Source organism: Canis lupus, chromosome X, assembly GCF_011100685.1.
Source record: "Canis lupus familiaris isolate Mischka breed German Shepherd chromosome X, alternate assembly UU_Cfam_GSD_1.0, whole genome shotgun sequence".
In the NCBI taxonomy this organism is placed as follows: domain Eukaryota; kingdom Metazoa; phylum Chordata; class Mammalia; order Carnivora; family Canidae; genus Canis; species Canis lupus.
Genome location: NC_049260.1, coordinates 32,119,676 through 32,131,661, shown reverse-complemented (window position 1 = coordinate 32,131,661; position 11,986 = coordinate 32,119,676). Strand labels below are relative to the sequence as shown.

At 39.1% G+C, this 11,986-nt stretch overlaps 2 pseudogenes; one reads left to right on the top strand and one right to left on the bottom strand.

The window, feature by feature from the left end:
* The first annotated feature begins 1,300 nt into the window (after positions 1 to 1,300).
* On the top strand, positions 1,301 to 1,753 carry LOC100688190 (annotated as a pseudogene).
* A 7,766-nt stretch (positions 1,754 to 9,519) lies between these two features.
* Positions 9,520 to 10,206, bottom strand: LOC100688107 (annotated as a pseudogene).
* Positions 10,207 to 11,986: the final 1,780 nt, after the last annotated feature.

Here is an 11,986-nt window from a genome sequence, read left to right as displayed (position 1 = left end):
TGCAGAGGTCACCACCAATAATAATAAGTGGTAATATTTAAAGTTAGAAAAAAATATTAAGTAGTACTCCTGGCTTAGGTGATTGTGCATATATGCCTTTTATCTGAGGTTGGCAGCAAGTGAAATTAAATGATTTTCCCAATGACTGCACTGCTCTAAAATATCCCTGTGTCTGCCTTCCCCCTCTCTGCCTCCTGATCGTAGAAGCACAGAGCAAAAAGCCCTCGAGTTCCTCAACCGCCATGTGAAACAGAATATATTCCTGGCCACCTAAAACCTCTGGTATGTATGGTTGTTCAAAACTAGTTTTCTAGACTCCTACTATCCTTTTGAGCAGCTGAACAAAGGCTGTGGCTCTTACGTGGGAAAGAGTCCATCGGGAGTGCTGTGAACCATCTTACAATGACTTAAAGATGTTTATTTTTCTCTCATAACATAAAGTCTGAATATATATGTGCCTGCTGACTTTGATTCAGAAACTTGACAATATCAGAACTGGTATGTGCTGATTTGACCTTTTTTCTCCTTTTTGAATCCTTATAAGATGGCTGACCCAGCTCTATATATTTAGCAGACCCAGTGTGATATATAAACAGGGGATCCAAGTGACACCTGGGTGGCTCACTCCATTCAACATCCAACTCTTGATTTTGGCTGAGGTCTTGATTTCAGGGTGGTGAGATCAAGCCCCAAGTCGGGCTCTGTGCTCAGGGCTAAGTCTGCTTGTCCCTCTCCCACCTCCTCCCCTTCTGCCCTTCTAACTTCCCCCTCATGCTCAAGTGCTCACTCTCTCTCTCTCTCTCTTAAATAAAATCTTAAAAAAAAAGAGTATCCAAAAGTTAATGGTTCTTAAAGCAAGATTTCCCAAAGCTGAGTGATACAGTCAAGGAAAATAATTTTCCCTCTGTTCTTGCCTGAGATCCCCCATAATAAAAGATCAATAGAAGAAAAACAGAAGTTTAGTAACACGTATACCTCCTGTATACTTGGAAGAGACCCAGGAAAACTGAGTAACTCCCTGAAATGGCCAGAGCCACCACCTTAAATACTATCTCCAGCTAAAGACAAAAGATGTTGGGGAATGGGGGAGCCAGTTAAGGGAGGTCACCAGGAAAAGCACAGTAAACACAGGTAACATTGTTATGCAGATATAGGTCTTAGCCTTCTCCACTGACAGATTCCTAGATTCAGAGTCATCCTCTTCTAGCAATACAGAGAAGAGAACACCCTTAACAAATGGAGATTCGAATTGTGTTCGCAGTCACTTGCCAACAGCGCCGTCGCTCGCCAAGCTCCAGCCGAAGGAGAAGGGGGGTAAGTAAGGGGGTCTCTGTACCATGGCTCCTACAAAGCAAAGTGCCCGCAAATCGACAGGTGGTAAAGCACAGAGGAAGCAACTGGCTACAAAAGCCGCTCGCAAGAGTGCGCCCTCTACTGGAGGGGTGAAGAAACCTCATCGTTACAGGCCTGGTACTGTGGCACTCCGTGAAATTAGACGTTATCAGAAGTCCACTGAACTGATCTGCAAGCTTCCTTTCCAGCGTCTGGTGCGAGAAATTGCTCAGGACTTCAAAACAGATCTGCGCTTCCAGAGTGCAGCTATCGATGCTTTGCAGGTAAAATGGAGGCAAGTGAGGCCTATCCGGTGGGCCTCTTTGAAGAAAACAGCCTATGTGCTATCCATGCCAAACGTGTCACAATTATGCCAAAAGACATCCAGCCATCACGCCGCATAGGTGGAGAACATGCTTAAGAATTCACTATGATGGAAAATATTTCATTCTTAAAAAAAAAAAAAAATTTTTTTTCTCTTCTTCCTGTTATTGGTAGTTCTCCGAACGTTAGATTTTTTTCCCCCCATGGGATCAAAAGGTACCTAAGTATATGATTGCAAGTGGAAAAATAGGGGACAGACATCAGGTATTGGCAGTTTTTCCATTTTCATTTGTGCGTGAATTTTTAATATAAATGCGGGGACATAAAGCATTAATGCAAGTCAAAATGTTTCAGTGAACCCGTTTCAGCAGTTCAACTTCATAACAATTATAAATAAACCTGTTAAATTTTTCTGGACAATGCCAGCATTTGGATTTTTTTAAAACAAGTAAATTTCTTTCTTTCTTTTTCTTCTTTTCTTTTCTTTTCTTTTTAAGATTTAATTCAGAGAAAGTGAGAGAGACTGAGAGGCAGAGACACAGGCAGAGGGAGAAGCAGGCTCCATGCAGGGAGCCCGATGTGGGACTCGATCCCGGGGCCGCCAGGATCACACCCCGGGCTGCAGGCGGCGCCAAACCGCTGCGCCACTGGGGCTGCCCAAGATGTAAATTTCTTATTGATGGCAACTAAATGGTGTTTGTAGCATTTTTATCATATAGTAGATTTCATCCATTCACTATACTTTTCTGAGTTGTCCTACATGCAAGTACATGTTTTTAATGTTGTCTGTCTTCTGTGCTGTTCCTGTAAGTTTGCTATTAAAATACATTAAACTAGGGATCCCTGGGTGGCACAGCGGTTTGGCGCCTGCCTTTGGCCCAGGGCGTGATCCTGGAGACCTGGGATCGAATCCCACGTTGGGCTCCCGGTGCATGGAGCCTGCTTCTCCCTCCGCCTGTGTCTCTGCCTCTCTCTCTCTCGATCTCTATGTGTGACTATCATGAATAAAAAAAAAAAATTAAAAAAAAATACATTAAACTATTAAAAAAAAATGGAGATTCTCCTTATAAAAGGAAGTTTCCCTCACAAAAAGGTAACTTCTACTGTTTTCAGTTTTTCTTGTGTCCGAAGTTTTTCAAAATTAATCAGCCCCAAATAATCCTTATGCCAAAGAAGCATATTTTTGAGGTGGTAAATTCTGTTTCCCTTCAGTGGCCAACAGTAAGTTACTAATTTTTTTTTTTTTGCAAGTCACTAAATTATCTGAGAGAGACTCACTCCTTTTTTTCAGCAAATGTTTATTATTATGTGGGGAGCACACACATTAGCAAAACAGTAATAGCCCTGTTCTCAACAATCCTATATTGCAAATCTTTTTCTTTTCTTTTTTTTTTAAATTTTTTTCTTATAATGTATTTTATTCTGATGAAGTTACACAAGTACATACCACTTTTTAAAGTGCACTTAACTTAGAAAAATAGACAAAGCTTCTAAAGGTTTACAAATAAAACATAAATTTTTAATGTAAAGAACATTTTAAAATATTTTAGATGGCAAACAAGGCTTACTATTTTTGATGTAGACCAAATATGTAATGTTATTCTATTTTTAAAAATATTTTATTTATTTATTCATGAGAGACCCAGAGAAAAAGAGAGGCAGAGACACAGGCAGAGGGAGAAGCAGGCCCCATGCAAGGAGCCCGATGTGGGACTCAATCCTGGGACTCCAGGATCACACCCTGGGCTGAAGGCAGGTGCCAAACCTCTGAGCCACCCAGAGATCCCCAGTGTAATGTTATTCTATAACAATTGTGTAACACACTGGTAATCCACTTGGATTTGCAGAATTCTTATTTGGAATAGAATCTGATGAGAAATAAATCTAAGTGAATTTCAGTGCAGGTGTTTCAATAAAATTATCACTACCACAGCCTGTTACATCAAAATCGAACGCAGGGGCACCTGGGTGGCTCAGTGGTTGAGCATCTGCCTTTGGCTCAGGTCGTGATCCCAGGGTCCTGGGATCAAGTCCCACATTGGCCTCCCCACAGGGAGCCAGCTTCTCCCCTCTGCCTGTGTCTCTACCTCTCTCTGTGTCTCCCATGAATAAACAAATAAAATCTTTTTTAAAAAAGAACAAAATACAAAATCTAATGCAAAACACAGTAAGATTGAGAATGTAAGATTATTATTTTCCCTTTTGCCAGAATTCTACAGTAGCAAAAATCACACCCACTCATTGAATTGAATGTTCAGGGTGGAAATAATGCCACTGTCTGAAGGCGCTCAGTGTTTGGTGTTGTTAAAAGAGAAGATGATGCACATTACAAATTATCAGAGTTTATTTGAGCAAAAAATCAATTTGCATCTAGCAGTGCCAAATGAAAAGTGGCTAGGAGTATTCTGCAATAGGCGCCAGGAGAAAGACTGCATAGAGAAAAGTGCAGAAGCAAAGAAATTATTTGACTGGCTTAAGGCTGTGTTGGCTATTTGTGCTTGGCTGTCCTTAGGTTTTGATTTCATAATCTTGAGGCATTTGCATGCTTAGATTAATTTGCTTATATAGGCCGCTACAACATGAAAGCCACCTCATTTAATTAATTTAGCAGTGTCAAGACCAGTGCTTCTCAGGTGGCTAGGGTTCTAGGCAGGGGCACCAGTACCATGACTGAATCTACTTAGAAACAAATTTCTAGGACTTACTACTCTTTGGGCCTGATTTTTTTCTGCTCATGAGGTAGTGATGTTATGTTTAAAGAAGGTCCACTTCTGCTTTAACCTCACCACTCAGGCCAACAGAATAATAAGGAAAACTTGACAAAGTATGGCAAACTGAAAAATCACCACTAGAATTGTTCTTGTGGCCTCTGCAATACTAGAAAAACTTTCCTTTTGTTGTCACCAAAGTCATGGTGAGCATAGATGAACATTTGTAAAGTAACAAGCAACTACTGGAGCTAGGACTCTACAAGCCTAAGAGGAAACACTCTGTTAACTAGCAGCCCTGTAAAATCATCAGATTTATTCACAATCTGAAGAAGAAGTTACATCTGGCTACCAATATAAACTCTGTAGCACACAAAATTTTAAATATTTGGATAAACATTTTTTTGGTAATATTTAGATAAACATTTATAATAGAGTCATTGTCCAAAAGTTGTTTCCTTTTTTTTTTTTTTTAAAGGACTGAAGATGAAGGTACCATGTTTAACTGCACAAAAAAGCAAGCACACCCCTTGACTGTGATCAGGTATAAGGAGGAAAGATCACAGACATTGAGAACTTAGGATTTCTGATTTGGAGGCAGAAGGGGAGGGTGGCTTTTGGAACAAGTTGCCCATGACAGACTGATTTCTTCTGACTCATCAAGATTGGCTCTTTGGCTATGTCAAGATGCCATCCTCTTCCATTCTCATCCCCTCCCATTCTCCCGGGCCTTGAATGTCAATAAGTAATGTTAACATTAATGTTTAGGTGCACCTAGTGATAAAGTACTTTTTAAAAATTAAAGGCCACATTATGTGTTTCAAGTTACCAACAAACTTGTGATTTGTGTCTAATTAGTAATCTGTCTTTGGGGTATGATGATATTTGATTTAAAGCCTAGTCATGAGGAAAGGGAGGATTTCTACTGCTGAAAATGAATAGAGAAAAGTGAAGACCCTTTTGTTTGAGGATACTAGAAATATTAGAAATGAAGATGAAAATGAAACATAGTTGAATAATGGAAGTTAATTCCTTCTGAAATTAAAAAAAATCTAACAAGGTTTAATTTAACTTAATTTAAATTTAATTTAAAGTTGAGAGGCACTACTATAACACTAACTGGAATTTTTTAAAATATTTATTTATTTATTTATTTATAGATTTTATTTATTCATGAGAGGCACAGACGCAGGCAGAGGGAGAAGCAGGCTCCATGCAGGGAGCCCAACGTGGGACTTGATCCTGTGTCTCCAGGATCACACCCTGGGCTGAAGGTGATGCTAAACCGCTGAGCCACCTGGGCTGCCCATGGAATTTTTTTTAAAAAGATTTATTTAAAAAAAAAAAAAGATTTATTTATTTGTTGTTTGTTTGAAAGAGAGAGATGGAGAGCAAGCATGAGTGGGACGAGCAGAGGGAGAAGAGCAAATCCCAAGCAGACTCCACACTCAGCCCAGAGCCCAACGCAGGGCTTGACATGAGGCTCGTTGCTGGGCTCAATCTCATAACCCTGAGATCACAACCTGAGCCAAAACCAAGAGTCAGATCCTTAATCAACTGTGTCACCCAGGCACCCCAACTAACTAGAATTTGAATAAAAACTTAGGGGCACCTCGCGGGCTCAGTGAGTGGAGACTATGACTCTTAATATCAGGGTTGTGAGTTCGAGCTCCATGTTAGATGTAGAGATTACTTAAAAGTAAACTCTTTAAAAAAATAAGTAAAAACTTAAAAATAATTAACAAATAATAAAATTTATAATAAAAATTGGAACTTAATAAAAAAAGAAAAATTATACCAAACTTTACTAATTTTTAAAAAAAGAAACAGATAAAGCTGAGAGGTGGTAACCTTCTAGGCAGTATTTAAAAACCAGCTTTCTTGTTTACAAATGCTCATTGTAACTCCACAGACTGGCTGACATAGAATTTTGGATTAGCTTAAACATTAATTGTGGAATGTTTCATGTTGGGCTTTTCTCTTTTTTCACAAGTACATATCCCACTCTATATTTTTTATTTTTATTTTTTTAAAGATTTTATTTATTTATTCATGAGAGACACAGAGAGAAGCAGAGACACAGGCAGAGGGAGAAGCATACTCCCTATGGGGAGCCCTTTGCAGGACTTGATCCCAGGACCCTGGGATCACGACCTGAGAAGAAGGCACTCAATCACTGAGCTACCCAGTGCTCCCATATCCCGCTCTTTAAATTTACAAATAATGATAGATGTTTTCAGCCTCAGTTAGATGATTTTTTTAAAGCCCATATGTATTTAAGAATTTATTTAAAATTTTAAAAGAATTTATTAAAATTGAATATTTTTATAGTGTAGTGGGTAATAAAAATAAATGAAAAAATACTATCAAATCTCATCTTTATCAAAATCACCCTTTATCAAGGAAGTCAGCAAGTGACTATAAAAATCATAGCTCTAAAATATAGAACGTAGGTGAATGTAAAGCTTTTTCTGTCTGGCAAATCTTCCAGTATATTTGTTGTGCCTTACTTTTTTTTTTTAAAGTTTTTTTAAAATTTATTTATTCATAGAGATACAGCTAGAGAGAGAGGCTGAGACACAGGCAGAGGGAGAAGCAGGCACCATGCAGGGAGCCCGATGTGGGACTCGATGTGGGACTCGATCCCGGGTCTCCAGGATCACGTTCTCGGCTGCAGGTGGCGCTAAACCGCTGCGCCACCGGGGCTGCCCTTGTGCCTTACTACAGTCAAAACAGTCAGCTGGAGTTTACTAAGTCCTAGGACCCAAATGAAAAATGTTTTTTTCTTATTAATGGGGAAGATCCTTTTCATACCAACAGAAATAAAATAAGTTTGAGCATTGATACAAGAATTGTCAAACTGAAGAACACTTCTCTGAGGGCTCAATCTAGTTCTTTAATATCAGCAACATGAAGGAAGATATTTTACTCATTCGCATTTTATAAATACATATATTAAAGAATAGGTAGCCCATTGTACGTTTAGCTGTTCTATAAATTTTGTATACCTTCATGGTTTTCACTGTGGTTTCCCTTAACTTACTTTTATTGGGATAAAGTTGGTGGACTCCCATGCTACAACATGAATAAAAATAGTGGCTTTGAGAGCTATGTTTGTGATAATATTTTCGAATATATTTTTTTTAACCAAAATCTTCACATGTTAAAATTAATTTGAGTAATGCATTTCACAATAAAAATCTATATGGGCACCTGACTGGCACAGTCAGAAGAGCATGTGACTCTTGACTTCCAGGTCTGAGTTCAAGCCCCATGTTGGGTGTAGAGATGATTAAAAAAAATAAACTTAAAAAAAATCTGTAAGATTATCTGTAGAAGCCTTAAAAGATATTATTTCTGATATATACACATACACTCTCCTAACAATTTAGATAGATTTATATGCTGACAAAATGTCAAACAAAGATTAAAAGATGAAAAGGAATTTTAGAAAAGAAAATTTGGTTGCTCCTATACCACATATGCCATTATTGATTAAAATAAAAATCATGTTTTTTAAAATATTGACACATAAACAGAAAGATTTTTTAAAAATATTTTATTAATTTATTCATTAGAGACACAGAGGGGCAGAAACATAGGCAGAGCGAGGAGAAGCAGGGAGGCTGATGCCTGCCTCGATCCCGGAACTCCTGGATCACGTCCTGAGCCAAAGGCAGATGCTCAACCATTGAGCCACCCAGGCGTCCCAAGATTTTAATCTATAAAAGCACTGCCATATAGACTATAAAATAGAATACAAGGGGATCCCTGGGTGGCTTAGCGGTTTAGCGCTTGCCTTCGGCCCAGGGTGTGATCCTGGAGTCCCAGTATCGAGGCCCGCATTGGGCTCCCTGTATGGAGCCTGCTTCTCCCTCTGCCTGTGTCTCTGTCTCTGTGTCTCTCATGAATAAATAAATGGGACCTTAAAAAAATAGAATATAAAATGATACAAATGTTCTAAATATTAAGAACACCTAAAAATGTCTTTTCTTAAATTTCTAAATTCAAATGGAATGAAACTTCTCTGATTATGTGATTGTGTTGCTATGAAATTTGGTTTAGAAGCTTGCTAATAAATTATTGACAGATATTCTCATTATCTATTAGGTTGTCACCTGAAATAGACTCAGTCAATTTCTTCAGCAAAGAAACAATGGCTAGGGCAGCCCAGGTGGCTGAGCGGTTTAGCGCCACCTTCAGCCCAGGGCTTGATCCCGGAGTCCCGGGATCGAGTTCCACGTCGGGCTCCCTGCATGGAGCCTGCTTCTCCCTCTGCCTGTGTCTCTGCCTCTCTCTCTCTCTCTCTCTGTCTCTCATGAATAAATTAAATATTAAAAAAAGAAACAATGGCTAAACTAATAAAGTGCAGCTTAGTCACCATATATTACAATTAAGTGTGACTTTGTGAAAACAACAGATCTTAGAGTATGTCAAAGTTAGGTATGCTCGTAAGATCTTGCTTTAAAGCCAGTCTACCATTGGAACAATTTTATCACTAGACACAGATAATGGGTGTTTTTGCATCCTATTTTCTCAGTTTGTATCAGCAGTTACATTAGTTTGCTAGGGCTGCCAGTATAACAAAGTACCACAAACTAGGTGGCTTAGAAAAACAGAAATAGGGACGCCTGGGTGGCTCAGTGTTTGAACATCTACCTTTGGCTCAGGGTGTGGTCCTGCAGTCCTGGGATTGAGTCCTGCATTGGGCTCCCTGCGGGAAGCCTGCTTCTCCCTCTGACTGTCTCTGCCTCTCTCTGTGTGTCTCTCATGAATAAATAAATAAAATCTTTAAAAAAAAAAAAAACAAGAAATACATTATCTCACAATTCTAGAGGCTAGAAGTTCAAAATGAGGCATTGGCAGGGTTGGCTCCTTCTAAGAACTGGGGGGGGGGGGGGGCGGAGGATCCATTCTAGGCCTTTTTGAAACTCACTCTGATCCTTGCCTTCATGTTCACATGGCACTCTCCCTGTGTGCATGTCTCTGTGTCCAAATTTTCCTTTTATGACACTAGACATACTGGATGTAATGAAGATTAACCTCATCTTAATTACATTTGCAAGGACACTATCTCCAAATCACATTCTGAGGTATTGGGAGTTAGGACTTTTCAACATATACTTTTTGGAGAAGACATAATTCAACTTAAAACTCAGTCTGTAACAGACTGGCAACGAGATAACTCTAGCAGTAGATGAAACAAGAGGGCAACTGTGTTACAGAAATCTTTCAACCTAAGCTTCTCAATGAATTCCTGTAGTGGGGCTAACCCTCATCTATCAATGAAATCGAACTTTAGAACAAATAAAATACTTAAAGGATGTGTTGTGGCAGGCCTTTTCTTGTTCTTGCATCACAGAATCAAAGTGCTGTCAAGAAATATGGGCATAAACCTTAAACGAATGCTTTAGAATAGTCCTTACCACAGATAAAAAGTTTTGGGAAAATGGGACACCAATCTTAAGAAGGAAAAAGGGTTTCATGACCAATTAATCCTGAACTCAAGTCATCAAACAGTTGATGTATTTTGGAGTAGAACCTTTGACTGGGCCTTAAAATTAATAGCATCTTCCCAACGATATTCGGATCTGGGACCTGCAGTTGTGACTAGACAGCTTGCTTCAGTGCAGAGTTCTGACCTGGTTGAAGAAATCTACAGTGCTAACTGTCATCCGTTGGATGAGGTCTTTCTCCTCTGACAACATGATTGCTCCTCTAGTAGTCTCTCTTCCCAGAGCGCTTCTGCATGTTTTAAGTGTTCGTACTAATGAACTCCTTCAGGGAGGTTCTTCTTTCACTTAAATGTATTAGAGTAATGGCTGCTGAAGAGGAAACTCATCTTTTTCCCTCCCCAGGGAAAGGCCATTAGACTCCAGTGCAGTCAGGATTCAGAGCCAGCACTCAGGGAGCCAAGAGGGGTAGACAGTCCTCAGTCGGCAGAAGGCAGAGACAGGCTACAGTTGTTCTGAGCTGGGATCAAACTTGGTGCAGACCGTGTGCTGCCTCTCCTACCTCACCAACCAGGAAAATGGACCCAGCTACCTTTCTCATAAGAAAAGGCTTCATTTACACTGCAATTTTAATTTTTGATATCAAATACCCAAACTAATATATATTTATGATTTGTAGTAAGTTATATGAAGAGAAAGGAAAAAATTCTATAAAGAACCTCAGTGTCAACAACTGTAAAAGGTGATAATATGCTGTATGTTTCAAGGATTAAATGCAATAATGCATGAAAGGCACTTTGCACAGCATCTGGGGTTCAGTAAATGGTCAATAATATGAGCCATTTTGATATTAACTTTTTGCCTTGTAATTCCAAACTTAATGTCTGCTCTGTTGAAATGTTTGCTGATTTATAGTGATGGATTCTTCTAAGGAATTTATAGTCTATTATTATTATTTACTGCAGTTAATTCACCAACTTGTTATTCTACCCCTCCATAAAGAAGAATTAAGTATATGTAGGTTCTATGTCCCAATAAAAGCATATATGTTTCTTCCTATGCACACCAATCACAGGGTTCTATTAACTCTATTGCTGCCAGATAGAATGGACAAATTATGTGATATTACTTGTATTACTTTCTGCTAAAATTCTAAAGATTGATAGTATTTATAACAAGTAAAAATAAGACTGACATCTAAATCATCCTTGCCAGTGTTTACGATCAGTGTTTTATTTAGGTCTGTTTCATTTTTCTAGCCATCCTGCAACGTCTTACTATTTTGATCTACTTGAGCTTGATGCCACTTGGAAAGCATTCTTGGTGCATGGCACTGGGAGGGAAATTGCCATCATTGGCAGCCTGTGTGTCATTCTGAGAGCATCCCTGTGTGGCTGGGAGCAATCAGAGTGCCTGTCTTTGGGGATGAAAGGATGGAGTTCCCCTCCAGAGTGTGGCACAGGGCTGACCCAGGGCTAGTACTACGATGTGTCTCTGGTGTCTTTTGCTGTTTTCCTGTGCTCATAAAATTGCAGGCAATAATGTGGGTCATAGAGCCATGTGATGTGGAACTGTAGGCCTGAGATGGCTTTCGAGTACATCCTGTCATTCATCTGAGCATGTGACTGTATCTTCTAGAGAATACTACTACTTAAAAATACTAACAACAGCTGAAGTTATTAATCTTTAATAACTGTCAGTCCCGCACAGCCAAAGGTAAACTTTTATCTAGTGACTCATGTAATTTTAGCAGTACATGCCTGTGGGATGTACTATTATTCCCAGATGAGCAAACTGAAGTTTGGAGAAATTGTAAATGTCCAAGGGACTATTATGGAGACTACATAATTGCTAATTTTTTTCCAAAAATAATGTTGGATATGTATGTACTTCTTTAGAGTTTACAAACTTCTTTGCCATAAGTTATTTCCACTTGATCTTCCTCCTCACAGGCTTGTGAGAGTCTGCTCTAAACATATCTTGCCCACCATCTATTTTTGCACCTTTCATCAGAGAAACTGGAAAGCCTTATCCATAGAATGTTATCCACATCCCAGAAACAAGGGACTTGAGTTTGGGTCTAAATGAGGCCTCCATGATTTGTTCTGGGCCAACAAAAGTTTCTTATCCAGGTAAACGGGTTTGGGTAAAGAAACAGATTTATCTAAT